This window comes from Eulemur rufifrons, chromosome 6 (genome assembly GCF_041146395.1).
Source record: "Eulemur rufifrons isolate Redbay chromosome 6, OSU_ERuf_1, whole genome shotgun sequence".
NCBI lineage: Eukaryota > Metazoa > Chordata > Mammalia > Primates > Lemuridae > Eulemur > Eulemur rufifrons.
The window spans coordinates 33405020-33422181 of record NC_090988.1 but is presented as its reverse complement, the minus strand read 5'-3'; positions in this window follow the sequence as shown (position 1 = coordinate 33422181).

The following is a 17162-nucleotide window of genomic DNA, read 5'->3' as shown; positions in this document are numbered from 1 at the left end:
CCTGCAAGGATATGGAGCAGAGGGAATTTTCTACACTGTTGGCATGGGCGAGATGTAAATTGCTACAGATGCCATAAAAATGATTTTCCAATGCCAAGTAAAGTTGATTACATGCATACCATAGAATTGCCAATTCCAGTCTTGGATAACTAGAGAAACTTTATGCTCACATGGAGCAGAAGATAAATCAGAAGATAACAATGATCACTGAAGCACATTTCATATTAGATTTTTTAAAAAGGAGAAAACAACCAAATTTTCCATCAATCAGGAGACTGTAGACATACATTTTGTTAAAGTCATACATTGGAATACCATACAGGAGGAAAATAAAAGGAATACAGCTATTGCATCCACATGGATGAATGTCAGGATCATATATTCAGCATATATCAAATCATGAAAAGAAAGAGATCTTACCAGAATGCCAAACTGGTACAGATGCCATCTTTTTCCACCTGCATCAAGATCTCAGAGGAATTATAGTTAAAAAAAAAAAAAAAGAAAGAAAGAAAAAGAAAATAGTGAGAAAACCCTGGAGCAATGAGCTGGGAGGCAGGAGGCTATTTTGGACAGTTATGTGGGGGGAAGATGAGATCTGTGTTTTGTTCTTGTTATCATTGCTGCTCCCCATTTATTCTCCCCAGTCTCTGATGTTGTCATGAGAATGAGAAAGAGAGTGTGCCGTGCCATTCTGGTAAATATGCCTGGTCCATGTGTACTTAGTACGATTATCAGAAACCAAGTGGAGATTCACTTACCACAGGCAGCCACTTACTCATCTCCAGCATCCAAACCCCCAGTGATGGTTAATTACAGTCCAAGGAGTGTCTCTGCCTCATTCCAAATCTCTCTGGCTAGAAAAAAAGTGAAGATATGACCAGTTTTGTCAAATAAAGAATGTTTAACTTTAGTTTTCTGATGCAGTATGAGGCTTTTGGTCATAGATCTTTTCACCCAATTCATCCATCGTGCACTTCAAGCAATAACACAAACAAAGGTGAAGCTTTTCCTGTTACACGTTGTTGACAGAAGCTGACACTCCACTAGAGGAAAACGAGCTCACAAGCTGAAATAATACGGTATTTGGGAAGAATAAACACTTTAAAAAGGAAAAGAAATATACTGGATTATGGATTCCATCAGAAGAAGAAATATAACAACATCATTACATAATTTAAAATTAACCTAATAAACAGATCAGGAGAAAAAGGAGACCTATTCTATGTTGGATGGACTTGTTTGAAATAGACAAGAACAGTCAGAAAATCCAGATAAAATAAGAAAACCATTTTTAATGACATTGAAGAATTACTGAAGCAATAGGGACCACAGGGGCTGAGCAAATAGAAAGAAAATAGCCATGTTCTGCACCCACTTTCTACTGGGCAGCATTTGCAGATTTGTGACAAAGGGGAAATGTTCCCTTTGCTTTCCTAGGTACTGCCTTGTTGAAAGGCTGTTGCTGGGAAAAGAGAAACCAACAGAATTTTTTGCAGTTTCTTAACACAGAGAAAACAAGATTGAAAATTTGAGGATCCTTAAATAAATGGGTTCCATTCATTTGCAAAGCAGTATCCAATTTTCAAAATTCTGTACCTGCATGGATCAAATGGATAATAAAGTTAAGCTGAAGACCCCTCTAAAACAGAATAGATTTTTTTTTTTTTTTTCAGTCTCTCAGTGCTGAGGAAAAACATTCGAGTTCTGAAACAAGGAGAAAAGTCCTCATGAAAAAACCCCAAGAGCTCAGTTGAAGGCCCTGGAGGACTCTGCCCTACAAACAAACAGGTTTGAGCCAGAGATAGACTGAGCCTTAATGAAACTCCAATCCAGTCTCAAATAACAGAAAATGATTGTATTAAGGCCATGATTCACCACTCTTTGGAGACAAGTCTGCCATTGAGTCAGAAAGTAATTAAAATGTCTCAGAAGCATTGAAGAATGTATGGATGAACAGGAACTCATGCACTACTAATGGAAGAGTAAATTGGTGAAACCACTTTGTAAAGCAGTTGAATTATTTCCTGAATTTGACTATTCACATAATTTATGGCACAGAAATTCTACTCCTAAGAATATGTTCAAGGGAAACTGTTACATAGCAATTAGGGAGAATTGTACAAGAATGCCAGAAAGTCTACTCATAAAAGCAAATACCTGGGAATGCCCAAAATTCTCACCCACACAACAATAAATGAAAAAATTCAGGTATAGTCTCATAATACAATTTAGCACTGAAAATAAATACCATCATCATAAGCAATATTGCAGATAAATTTTTACAACACAATTTTAAAGAAAATATGAAAAGATTTCATACAGCATGACTTGTTTTAATAAAGTTTAAAGACATAAAATATTAATTATACATTTCAGATATACAAAAAGATGTGATGAAACTATATCAAAAAGAAAGCAAGAAAATCATTCTAGTTATGTAAAATTCAAAATTAGGTAAAACTAAAGCATTTTGGGGGATGCAGTATGCGTACACAGAAAATAAAACAAAGAATGATTAACATAAAATCTATTGTGTATGTAATCTCTGAGCAGAAGAAGGGGTTTCCAATGGGAAGATCACTTGGAGTTTTAGAAAAACACTGGCATTGCTTTTTAACTGGGTATTACATGGGTGTTTGATTAATGTTATTCCTACTGACTACTATTATTTTTGTCATTTAATATTCAAATATATTGGATAATCTTTTTAGAAATATATTTCACAATGGAAACAAAGAATAAAAAGGAAACTTTTAAAAATTGTTAGGCCGGGCGCGGTGGCTCACGCCTGTAATCCTAGCACTCTGGGAGGCCGAGGCGGGTGGATCGCTCGAGGTCAGGAGTTCGAGACCAACCTTAGCAAGAGCGAGACCCCGTCTCTACCAAAAAATAGTAAGAAATTATCTGGCCAACTAAAAATATATATAGAAAAAATTAGCCGGGCATGGTGGCACATGCCTGTAGTCCCAGCTACTCGGGAGGCTGAGGCAAGAGGATTGCTTGAGCCCAGGAGTTTGAGGTTGCTGTGAGCTAGGCTGACGCCACGGCACTCACTCTAGCCCGGGCAATAGAGCGAGACTCTGTCTCAAAAAAAAAAAAAAAAAAAAAAAAAAAAAAAAAAAATTGTTGATAACTCATTAGTTTCCTGCCTGCGTCTCATCTTTCCCCTTCCTATAGTAAGGGTAATTCTTAGAACAGTCTTTTCTTCGTGCAACCGAATATTTGAAAGAAAATGATGCTTTCATCTAGAACATCATTTCCCAGGTGAAACTTCAACATTGGACCAGATGGTCACCTTGGAAGAGACAATTAGCAAGTGGGTCAAATGGAAAGACAGAGAGGAAAATAAGGGGAAATAGAGTTGAGAGCATCCAAGTCACATACGTTACACTGGTGATATTGTAATCTGGGAACCCTGAAATTGCAACCTAGGAGGGTTAGGGAATATATATATATATATATATATATATATGTATGTATTTGTGTGTGTGTGTGTATGTATATATATATCTTTGTGTATCTTTCTTGGGTTTTAGAACCTCTCTTATTCAGTACTTTAATAACAGCACCAGAAAACTTTCAGTATTTGAGCTTATCTGACATTCTTAAATTTTACTTTTTTAACAAAATCTACAATAAACTTATTTATGCATGTAGCTGTGCTGTGTGTGTTTTGGTCATCATGTGAATGGCTGTATGTGTATATGTGTGTGGATGTGTTTGTGCATGCACACAATTATGTGTTTCCTTAATTCAAGAGACATGACGTTTGGTGACACAAGTATATTTTGAGAATCTCCCATTATATTACATATCATCACTCATCTTCTCTATTATGCAGGCAGAGTAATCTTCCTAAAAAAGCAAATCTCTTCATGTATTCTCACCAAACTCACACTATTCATAAATTAGTCAATGGCTTCCAAAATACTTAGTGTGTCTTACATGATCCTTGCCTATGTCATTAGTCCTATTTCACCACCATTGTCTCCCTCTTCCTTTGTAAGAGTCAGTCAGTCAAGCCTTCTTTCTCAAAGAGCAAGTGAAAGGGTGGTTTGAGCTGAACCTGAGGGATAATAGGAGTTAGGTCAAAAATGGGACCAGTCCTCTTGGCCTAGTTAACCTCTGCCCAGCTGCCTCATCCTACTCATGCTTATGCTTCAGGCCTGGTTCAGGTGTTCCTTCTTCTAGCTGCAGTCTTGATCAGTTGATTTTGTTAAATTGTTCATTCTTTCCCAGATCTTTTCTCAATTTTAAATTTTATGAACATAGAATTGTGGGATTATTTACTTACTGATCTGTTTGTTATTCTAATAGGCGGAGCTCAGTGAGAGAAGAAAGTGTATGTGCTTTTGAAACCATTAAATCTGTAGTGATTTAATGTTACCAGACACAAAATATATGCCAAGAAAGTATTTATTTAGTTGATGATTAAATCACATATAACTTTTATTCTTCTATTCTCCATGATCTATTATTTTATCTTTTCTATGTGCCTAAGAGCTTTCCAAATCTGTACAATAGATTAATTGGTCAAGGAATATAGTTCACTGATTTTGCAAGCAAATAACTATCCTTAAGCATTAATATATGCAGGAATAGTATAACATTTTTAATGAAATGAAATTATGGTGGTGATTATTTTATAGCCAACCTTTTCTAAGTAGAAAGGATAGCCTTTCATATATTTTAATACCCTATGTGTCCTTAGATATGCATAAGAGCAAAACCCATTTTAAAACAGATAATAAATGTGGTATTTTTATTCATGCTAGGTTTTAAATTTCTTTCCAACTCTAAGATTTTTTGAATCTACATGCCACATTATGTCCATGAAATGCTTTTTCTTAATTCCTTGACTGTCTTAGGATTTTAATTTGTCCTGATGGTAGAACATCATCTCCTTTCAAAACTTGAAGCAGCAGCCACTGGAAATCTTTAGGCTGATGTCAAGACCTATTAACCTGAATGGTGAATCAGCAGAGTTAAGCAATGTCAAACATTTAAGATCAAGCTTTCCTTCTTCTTGCAGTTTATCTAAAGAACTTGTAAAAGTATATCTGATTTAAGTTGTTGGGGCTTTTAAAAATATGTAGTATCACTATACTTTCTGAGGGTTATCTGAATGCTCTCTCTACTATTAAAAGTTGACATATCTTCTGTGTATGGATAACTATGGAATTTCAGATGCAGAATTTTTAAGCAGATACAGAAACATGAAGGGGTATTCATAAGCAGATTTGGACTCTTTAAGAGGCAATCACATTATTGATATTCTCTATTTTATAAGACATTGTTGGCACATTTAGTTTTAATTCTTTAGACATGATTTCCTTTAGTTTTATAAGCATGTTTATAATAGGTGTTTTGTAGTGTTTTTCTACTAAGTCCAACATCTGGCCCCTTAGCGACATTTTCTTTTGGTTGTTTGGGGTTTTTCTAATTGTAGGTGACCCCCTTTGTTTTTTCCTAGTATGTTTCATATTTTTTATTTAAAATGTGGCATTTTAATTGATATGTTATAATAATTCTAATTTAAATCTCCCCCAGGCCAGAGATCATTGTTTCTATTATGTTTTCAATGCTGTTGTTATTTTCTTCTTGATGTTTATTTAGCAACTTTGCTGGACTAGTTGTGCAGATGACGCATTCCTTGTAGTATGAGGCCACTAAGTTCTCTGCTAGCTAGTAATATATTTTTTTAAGTTTTTGTTTTCAAGCCTGGCCTCATGAGGGTCTCCTGCATATCATTATAATTTAATGGTTATCTTGTGATAGGTTAGGTGATTTTCTTAGCTCTCCAAACTGTAACTTCCGCCCTTTACCCTGGGGATCTGTGTGAGAAAAGTATACCTTCAAACTTCAAGTAGTTTATGAGACAATTTTAGCTTTTACTTCCTGCTTGCACAAGTCCTCTTTGTCAGCCAGAAGTGAGTGACTGATGCCTTCACCGTTTCCAGGTCTTTCTTAGGCATGAAGATAGCTTGAGCATACATACAAACTTTTCTATCCCCAGGAATATGTTACAACTTTACAAAGTTGCCTGGGGGTGTCTAGTTCACCAGAATTTCACCGTAAACTTTTGCCAGGCTCTTGTCTGTCCCAAATGAAATCAAAACCTAAGGCAGCTGTGATGTTGCCAACACATTGTGATAGTTTATGGTAATATCCTGGATGTAGGTTTTTTATTTGTTTTTTGTTTTCTGAGCCGATCACTGAGTCAAAATAATAAACTGGAAAATCCTACATGTAGAAATTTTTCTGAGACCTGCAAAATGTACTAAATATTGACAATTTTGGGTCATGAAGCTTTTATCAGAGCTCCAAAACAGATTATTCCTCTCTGTTAGTTGCAAGACTGTCAGTTATTCACAGCTACCACACCAACGAACTGGGAAAATACCATAGGCCCTGCTATCTCACTGAGGTTCCACCACTTCTCTTGGTAGATGATTTTCACTTCTTTCTGTGGTTTTAATTATTTGAGTCTTGAAATGATTGATTTTAATTGTTTTGCCAGTATTGTTATTTTTGAGTGAGAGAACAAGTTCACTGAGATCCTTAACATTTCTGAAGTTGATATCATCATTTTTTTTTCTTTTAACTTATTTCTGTCTTTATATATAAAGTCATTCCTTGTAGGTAGCATATATTTGATCTTTCTTTTTTATCTGATTTGAAAATCTCATTCTTTTAATTAGGATGTCTAGACCACTTACATTTAATATGAACACATACAATTAGGTTTAATTCCAGTTTCTTGCTATGAGTATTTTATTGGTCCCATCTTTCCTTTCTCTCATTTTACTTCAATCATTAGGATTAATAAGAATTTCTATAATTCAATTTTTCTAATTTATTGGCTTATTATTTATATTGAATTAGTATATTATCTATATTATCTTTAATTTATTATTTTAGCAATTACCTTACCATTCACATCATATATCTTTAATTATAATCTACTTAAAGTGTTACTATACTATGTTATATATAGCATAAACACCTTATAATAGTATATTTTTTATTCAACCCCAATTATAATATTGTTATTTATATACATTTTATAAATCCCATAATACTTTGTTCTTATTTTTGTTAACCTGTCAGAAATCTTTTATGGACATTTAAATAAATGCAATCTATGTTTTTAACCACATAGTTGTCAGTCCTGGTGTTCACTGTTGCATATTTTTATTTCATTTTTTTCCCCACTGAAAAACTTCCTGTCAAATTTATTTTAGGGTTGCCCTGTTGGCAATAATTCCTTTAGTTTTGGAAGCCATAAAAAATTTTTAGACTTTATCTTTGAAGGATTATCTATGAGTATAGAATTCTAGGTTGAAAATTTTTTAAGTCATTCTAAATATTATAGTTTTAATTTTAGCTATTATGTGCAGAAATACAAATAATTTTTGTGTGTTAACCTTGTATCCTGCAACCTTGATAAACTAACTTATATTTTATAGTTTTTGTAGAATTCTTGGTTTTTCTACATAGATTATCATGTCACTTGCAAAAAGGGGACTGTTTAATTTCTTATATTTTAATCAGAATATATTTTATTTCATTTCTTTCATTATTGTACTGACTAGAATTTCTTGTACTGTGTTGAATAAAATGGTGAGAGTGGACTTCCTTGTCTTGTTTCTAATCTTAATGAAGAAATATCTAGTCATTCATCATTATTTTAGTTGAGGTATTTTGTAGATGTTCTTTATCAAGTTGAAGCAGCTCTCCACTAATTCTAGTTTGCTAGGAGTTCTTTTGTTTAGTTTAGTTTTGTTTTTGTTTTTTTAACCATGAGTGGATATGGCTTTTTTTCAAATTTTTTTTGTATCAGTTGATATGAACATATGATTTTCTTCTGTTTAGTCTTTTAATTTGGTGGAGTATTCTATTTTTCAGTGTTCAACCAAAGAAGCAGAACCATTGAGATACTGTATTGGCAAATCACTTTTTATAGCACTGTATTTTGCTTCATTCACTCAATAAAAAATTATTTATTTTTTTCTATTATGTTTTAAGCACTTAAGTGAAAATTAAGACATAAACTTTGTTTTCATTGGTATAGTTGTAATAGCACTTGGAAGTGTTAAAATAAAAATAAATATTAGAAGCTGTCATCAGAGAGTTTTAAAAATTGAGTTACAAGCATTTTGTCTTTTTTTTTTTTTTTTTTTTGGCATCAGAATCATCAATGATCTTGTTAAAAACTGCAAATTCATGAGCTCCAGCAGGCCTGTAAATCATAATCTCTGAGAATTAGGAATCTACATGGTTAGTATAAAATCACTGAAGTATAGAATACAGAGGAGAAAACAAGTGTGATTTCTTGGAAATGGGAGAAGTTAGAAAAGGATGAGTATAAAGACAGAAGAGTAAATAAAAGGATTTCACCTGGCAGAGGAGCAAGACTGGATGGGAGCATTCCCAGAAGGACAGAGACCTTTTCTGGCAAAGCCCACTAGTGCGAGAAAGTACAAGGAAAATTCCAAAATCAATCCCCATTAAATCCCCATGACAGATATTGGTAACTCATTTTACAGAAACGGAAACCTCAGAAACAATGTTGTAACATAAATCTAGTAAGCATACATGGCCACTTATGGGTAAGCTAGAACTAAAACCACGCTCCACAAATCAACTAATGCTACAGTCTCACCAACATATTTATGGACTGGTAGCATTTGAGCTCTAGCACCACTGTCAAAAGTACCCTGAAATCCCCCAAATGGTTGATGTAAAATGGAATGGAATGATTCTTGAGTTACTGCAACTTCTGGCAGGCAGCAAGGGGCATCGGACTTCTGGAGACTTACTTTTTACATCCTCAGTCTGGCCTAGAAATGGAAAGCCACTAATGTAAGACTTATTTTACACTAAAACAGTTTTGGCAAATGTCTTTTTTGGCTCTCTGTGCCTCTGCAAGTCTGAGAAGCATGATAAAGTTGTGCTAATATCAAATACACAAATAGTTTAAGGAAGAGCTCTTCCAGGCAAAAGTAAGAGGGCATCTTGGCATTTCCTCAAAGTCCTTCCCTCAAATGTATTATTTTCTAGTTTCTTTTTATTGTGCATCTGCCAAAGTGTTTTCATTAGGGTTCCTGCTTCTGACAAGCCTACAGACGACTGGGAGCCTGCTGGCTTCAGGGATGATGTGGAGACATTTTCACAGGATGTCGTCTGTGCACCATGGCGCTGTAAATCTCAGCACTTCATGATCCCTCTGCCCTGAATTCAAAATGAGCACGGAGGGCAGCAGAAAGCACTCCTGGTGGGGTGATACATTTGAAGTTCCTTGGAGAAGCAGAAGCTATAGGAAAGGGAAATGAAAGTTGCCAACGTGTAATTATAGCCTGTGAACAAGAACGTGTCCAAAGCACATGATTATCATTCTTCCTTTTCAAAAGGAAGCTGCAGCAATTGGGGGGCCTTGGCACAGTACACTGCTGGCAGCAGATTGCTCACTGGGGTAATCAAGTTGAATCAACGTTTTCAATGAGGCTCTAGTTTCTGTAATATCTTACTTTTTACTTTCATTTATTTCCTGAATTGTATGAGCTTACATTTTGCCTCCTTCTGTATTGTTATAACCTTTTTGAAATCTAGCATTTCTTTTTTGTACTGTTGTTTGGGAAATACCATTATTTTCTTAGACTTTATGAAATTCATTTTTAAAATACGTTCTTCTGATCCCTTGTGTAATTTATAGTTAAATATTGAAAGACTTCTGTTGTAAAAGTAAGAGTTCCCAAGCTAGTTTCTGTATATCGTTACTCATTTTAAAATGGGATCTTTCTTTTAAATTTGCCATTTTCTGAAAAGTACTTGAGGGGAGGGACTACAGGAATGAAACAGGGCCACCATTACAGGGCTCCAATGGGGGACATAATTGTAATCAAGTTATGTGGGACAAAATCTCTTAGACTTTTCTTAGTTTATGTTCATATCCTCATCAGTCACTCTTCTTTTTTCCTATGATTACTTCAGTATTACTGAGTAAGGGTAAGTTTTCCAAGTTTAACTAGTTGAAAAGTGAGAAGCTAAGGCACTTACTTGGATGGCCCCTGAAGGATGAGATCCTATGCTAAGAGAAAAAGAGAAGCCAGAGAGTAAAGTGAGCCAACTGGAAATAGATCCTCCAGTTCCATCTGCCTCTACATGAATAAGAAAAATGATGCCCAGTGGAGTCTTTCTCAAATCTTGACCCACACAAACTCATGGATAACTTTCTTAAGTGTTCCAGGTGATTTATTTAATTACCCTTGATTAAATTTATTAATATAAAAATTGATTTGAATATAAATCCAAACTTATCTCTTCTTCAAAACTGCCTGTAGGTGGAAATTAAATAAACATGAAAAAGCCTTTTGTGCTAATCTGGCATATGAACAGCTAGTTAAAGTCACCTGGAAGTTCTCTGGCCACAAGAAGCACCCCCACATTTGTAAAAAAAAAAAAAAAAAAAAAAAAATAAGGTAATGATTATAAATAAGATCTGGTTAGGACAAAGTGAACAACTCAAAGTAAGACATAAACAAATATAAGTTCAAAATAGGGGGTCAAAAGGCAGATATATACAAACCAGTAGGAACCTAAGAGGGTGGTCAACATGTATGTAAACACTTCAGAACCCAGTCATCTTCAAGAATTGTGGGAGTATATAGGAGACATTAATGACAATAAAAGACCTATAACTAAGGTCAAGGAGCTTCATAGATCAATTGCTTCTTGGGAAGACAAGTGGCCATTATCCAAGAATAACTCGATTGAAGTTTACAGCTGGAGATAGTAAAGAACACCTGGTTAGAATACAGTACTAGAATAGAGAGGGAAGATATTAATAGTTTCTGACATCTGCCTTTTAGTTTTATGGGCACAGTTTACATTTTGGAATTTTATAAACCATTATTAAGGCTGCAAAGTACATAGTGAATACCTAGTGTCAATGGAAAAGAACCCAAACTCTGTAAAATAATTTAAAGAGGTTTATTCTGAGCCAAATACCTGCTACCATGTCCAAATACCAGAGCCAGGACCATGAAGCCTTAAGCAAGTGGTCTTCCTGTGGCTGGGCTACAGTTTGTTTTTAGACATTTCAGGGAAACAAATTTATGTAAAGTCATAAATCAATACATGGAAGGCATACATTGGTTTGGCCCCAAAATCCAGGATATCTCAAGGAGCGGCATTACATGTTATAGATGTTTTTAAAGATCTTTTAATTTGTAATTGATTCAAGAAATGAAGCTTTGTCTAAAGGCTTGGAATGTTTTAACTTAAGGTAAGGATTCAAGTGATCTATTAAATTGATGACCTATAGGTGTGGTTTAAGCTTTATCGTGCATAGCCTTAGGCCTGTTAATGAGTTAGAAAGGATGTCCCCAGGAAGGGAGGGGGGCATGATCAGGCATGTCTGACCTCCCTTCTCGAGGCCAGCAACTCCGGTTTAGGGTATTTCTGGAGTCCCCTTGGCTAAGAGGGGGTCCATTCAGTTGGCTGGGGGGCTTAAGATTTTATTTTAGTACACACTATCCATGTTTTAGCAGAATGTCCCACTTACAATAAATACTTTTTAGAGTGAAACCACATCTTTGTTATAAAATATTTTCAAAATTTTAAAGCTAAGTTTTAAAACTACTTAAGTACATTGACAATTTCGCTAACATGCTTTCTCTGTGGTTTAAGAATATTTTGAGATTCCTACTCATAGAAAAACACCTGGAGTTGTAAATTTTTTCATGTTATAAAATCTGCTTGTTTTATCACAGTTCCCTTCTTTCTAATCGTCCACCAAAGGCTGGTGGAAGCTCTTGGTAACTTTTCTGCAATTCAGCAGTTAAGGTAATATTTCCCAAAGGCTAGTACAATAAGGAGTCCCTTGCCTTCTACACCAGAATCCACATTGACAACTTGCCATAAGCCTGAGGGCTAAACCTAATTAGCAGAGCTTTACTTTCTAAAATAAATTAATTCAATCTAAACTTGGCTTAAAATGACAGAGCTCTTATATAAAGTGTTATAAAAAAAAGTGTTCTTTTTTTTAAAAAAAAAGATCTTATTACAACTGAGTGACTTTGATTACATAGTCTTGTCAGGTTTTCTTATACTTAGGAAATATCTGAGAAGTAAAACAGTCTGTTGAGAGACTTTTAATCTAATTTCCCTTTATGTGACACTCAATGCCCTTCATAGTTTGACCTCTACCTCACTTTGCTCGTTCATCTTGTACTTGTTCCACCCATGACAAAACTGAACCACACATACACTCTGATGGTGTCTGTATGTCTATATTTGTATGCCTAATTACACAGTTTCCTCTATTTGAAATGCTCTTTTCTTACTAGTATTTCTGCAAATCTGAAAATATTATGATTGTCACTTGAATATCTGCTATGAGTAGATACCTTCTGAAAGCGTCAGGGTGGCAGTCTGCCCTCGGTTCTTGGTGTGCTCTTGGCTGAAGAATGACTATTCCAGACTATTATTATCTTGGAAAAGTCACCAGCAGGGCCAATAGGACGGAGTAACCGCAGGCAGGAAGAAGTTTCCCAGGAGCAGCTCTTTATTGTAGAACAACATGGGTCTGTCTCTGCAAGTGGAGAGAGACAGACCAACTGATTGTTTGACTGAAGAACTGACTCTGAAGTTTTGGATCGTTTCCTTTTATTAGCCCAGTCCAGGGGCGGGCTCTTGGGTGGTGTAGGACGAGGTTATCAAATGATCAACAGGTGTCCTCAAAATTCCATCTATGTATATATACAGGAGGTCCCTCTTAGAAAGCCCACCTGGGGCGGGGAGGTGGGGCAGGGCGAGGGGGGGGGTGGTGGTGGTGAACCACAATGCAGATTAAAGCTAATGGCATAATAATTACCCTTAGATTACTCTAAGTCACCTTCCAAATCCTATCATGCCTGGGGTGGGAAATTCCCATATTGCTAAAGCATTCCTGCCTTCCCCAGGTGTAGCAATTGCTTGGGATAGGATTAAGGGTGGGGCAACACAAAAGTTGAGTGCCTGTCCTTACCCTTCTTCCCAGGTGGACCAATTGCTCCAGACACCGACAAACAGGGGACCCTTCTCCCTAGAAGAGCTGGATAGCATAACTAGCTACCTAACAAAAGTATTGCTTACTTCCCCAGTAGAATTTGAAGTTTCTGCCCTCATAAATAATCTATCATAGCAATTATCTTACATCAATACTATTGTTCTGTGGTTGTCTGCCCACTAGAATTCAAGCTCATAGAAATCACGAATATTATTTTTCTTCATTTTCAGAGAGACTATTTATTAATAATCATTCAACAAGTATTTTCAGAATTAATGTATGAAATGAAGCCAAAATCTTTTCAGCACATTACAATTAGATAAGATTCTCACTAGGTCAGGAACTGTGCCTCAAGGTACATAGTGTCACCTTAAGCAGCATGGAGATCAAATCTAATAGATAACATTGGATCAAGTTTTAATCATAACTCGAATGATACCTATAGTGATGTAAATGTATCAGATTAATTTAGTTTCAACATTTCTTAGGTTCTCTTTCAAAAGTAGAGTAACAATATTTCTTTATCTATATAAAAGTGATTTTATGCTACAAAGTGTGGCACACACTCCCCAATTTTATTCCCACTGAGGAATGGGAATAAAATTATATTTCCTTTATTCTAACTAAAATAGAAAGAATGAAGCCTTACATTCACTATATACAACAGATTTACCCTGATACCCGCATGTTATCTCTGTCAGATGATTTTATGTCTATTAAGCATAGTGCCTAATACAGAATGTGTTCAATAAATGTTGCTCAGTGTAATTGATAAATATGGAATATGTTATAGCTCTCTCTATATATTATTTATATATTTATATATTTATATATTGTATATTATAGCTCTTTGGAATAATATAATTTATTAATATCTTTGGAATAACATATATAGTTATTTTTCTTATATAGTGAATTAGCACTCATAAAATGGAGTAGGCATAAAGCAATAATCTTACTCCACACAGTTTTTAACACCTATTTGATTCACAACAGTCACTCACAAACCATTTAGTGAGCACTCATTATGAGTCAGATGCTCCTCTTACAGTGCATCAAGAAACAAAACCTCCAAGATCTATTTCCTTAAAGAAGTTACATTCTAGCAGGGGGAGGGGGAATGCACAATAGAAATAACATATTAGTAAATCATATGGCACATAAGAATAGTAATAAAACGGTGGAACACATGAAAATGAAGAACAGGGTAGGAGCACTGGGAGTGATGGTGGCAGGGATGGAGTAGGCTGCAGTGTTAAATTAGATGGTGTTTTCTTTTTCTTTTTTTTTTTTTTGGAGACAGAGTGTTGCTTTGTTGCCCTGGCTAGAGTGAGTGCCGTGGCGTCAGCCTAGCTCACAGCAACCTCAAACTCCTGGGCTTAAGCGATCCTACTGCCTCAGCCTCCCGAGTAGCTGGGACTACAGGCATGCGCCACTATGCCCGGCTAATTTTTTCTATATATATTTTAGTTGGCCATAATTTCTTTCTATTTTTAGTAGAGACGGGGTCTCGCTCTTGCTCAGGCTGGTCTCGAACTCCTGACCTTGAGCGATCCACCCGCCTCGGCCTCCCAGAGTGCTAGGATTACAGGCGTGAGCCACCGCGCCCGGCCTAGATGGTGTTTTCTTGATGCTTTGGTTGACGCCATTTAACAATGTTCAAAGGTATGGTCACTACCTTGTTAAAAATTAGTTTGAAAATAAAAATAATCTTAATAACAACTCAATTCTATATTTCCATAACTCTACAGAAAAGAAAACAACTATTTTTATTAAATTATTTTTTGTTGAGATTCTAATATGAGATATGTGTCTGTTGAATTGACCAAATCAGCTAACCATCTGGAGGAAGTGTTGAAAACCTCATAGTCCACAATCAACTTTGTGAGGGGACAGGGATAGATAACCAGGGAGGGGCTGGGTTATACATTAGGAAAGAAATGACTTTCTATCAACTTTATATTTATACAACTGAATTTCCCATCAACTTAATAATTATAGAACAAGCAGAAAATAAATTACTATTTAGTGAACACTCACTTCACATGGGGATATTAGGCACTTTAGTTTATCTTATTTAATTCTTTAGAATCAGCATGTGGAAATTATTTTATAATCCTTTTACAGTTGAGGAAATCAGAGTTTAAGGAAGTTAAGGAACTATCTAGAGTAACTCTTGGATTCAGTAAGAGCTGGAGCATGAATCCAGCCTAACTGACTCCAAAGTTAATGGCCTTTTCACTGCTTCAAATACGCTTTACCTTCTTCTGCATTCTTCTTTTAATTCTAATAGCAACTGAAATAGGTCTAAACAGAATGGAAGCCCAATCTCGATATATCTGTACTATTCTCATTTTCACAGTTTAGGTTCTTATGTAGGACAAAGATAAAAATCCAGTTTTCCTGGAATTCTTGCAACAGTTGAATCATTTTTATATGTGAAGAATACATTCCTAAAATAAGAAACAAGTGCCCATTTCTTTCATCACTCTTTTGTGGTGTCATAGACTCACTGATTAGCTCTCCCAGCTCCTGTGGCATTTTATTCTGATGGGTCACAGTTACTCACACATGATTGAAATGATGATGCCCAAAAAGGATAGGCAATGATGAAGTAGGACAATATTCTTTTTTTACAAACAGTTGAATAATATAATCCTATCTGCATTAATTTTCCAGTGCTATTATCTTTAGAATGAATCACCTGTCATGGCCCACATGTTAAAATTGGCTCTTTTACTAAAACTTACTACATTTGTCTATAATTTATTTTACTAAATGTGGTAAAGATTTGTGGGGTAAAAGGTTCACAAGTTATATAATACTATTAATCATATATACCTTGTGTACAACAACAAAAACACTAGAAACTGCTGTTTATGAGAAATTTTCCATATTCCAGGCATTGCGTATGTATGCATAGATTTGTGTATATTCCCATTTTTTCCTTAAACTCTCCCCCAATTTTGTTTAGTGATGAGGGAAAACCAAAAAACAGGATTGAATATATACCTAAAGCCATAGAGGTACTAAGTACCATGGCTGGAATTCAAACCTAGATATTTCTGACTATAAATATATGGTCTATTATACTGTTTCCATTCTGAAAGTAGCATAAGCTTCTCAGAATTTGGTCAAAGTGTGTATTTCTTCCATGTGTTCTACTGTTAAAGAAGATAATGTGGTTCCACTTGACAAATGGTTTTCAAAGTATGTTCTGCAAACTTCCAGGTGTCTCAGAGAAACTTTCATGTGGCTACATCGTCCGAACAACTTTCATAGTAACACTAAGACATTACTTATCTTTCTCACTGTGCTAGCATTTGCACTGATTGGGCAAAAGCAATGGTGGTAAAATTATTGGATTAGCATGAATCAAGGCAGTGGCATCAAGCTATATTATCATTGCATTCCTCACTTTCATACATGAACAGTGAAAATAAATCAATAAGCAAACAAATGACTACATAAATAAATACACAAGATAAACAATGTTGCTGAACAATGTCCTTGATGAAACAGGACAAAATGTATTATTTATATTAATTATATCAACTATTGACCATTGAGCTCATATCTTTTTAACATTCTGTGTAAAAAGTGTGAAATAGAAAGCACTTCTGTTGTATACCCCAGTACAATAATATTTCCTGATAAAGTAGTTGTATGATCATTGTGTATGTGAGCTGAACTAGCTGCTTTTTTCATGCAACATCATTTTTATTTAAAATAATAATGACTGACAGAGAAACCGTGGTTATTCAGATTTGGGTAATTAGCTGAAAGTTCTCAAAAACAAATAAAGCAAAGACACATGTACCCGAATGTTTATAGCAGCACAATTCACAATAGCAAAGATGTGGAAACAACCCAAGTGCCCATCAATACATGATTGGATTAGTAAGCTATGGTATATGTATACCATGGAATATTACTCAGCTATAAGGAATGATGAAGATACGACATCTCTATGGTTCTCCTGGAGAGAGTTGGAACCCATTATATTAAGTGAAGTATCCCAAGAATGGAAAAACAAGCATCACATGTACTCACCAGAAAATTGGTTTCCCTGATCATCACCTAAATACAAATCTGGGAACGACACCAA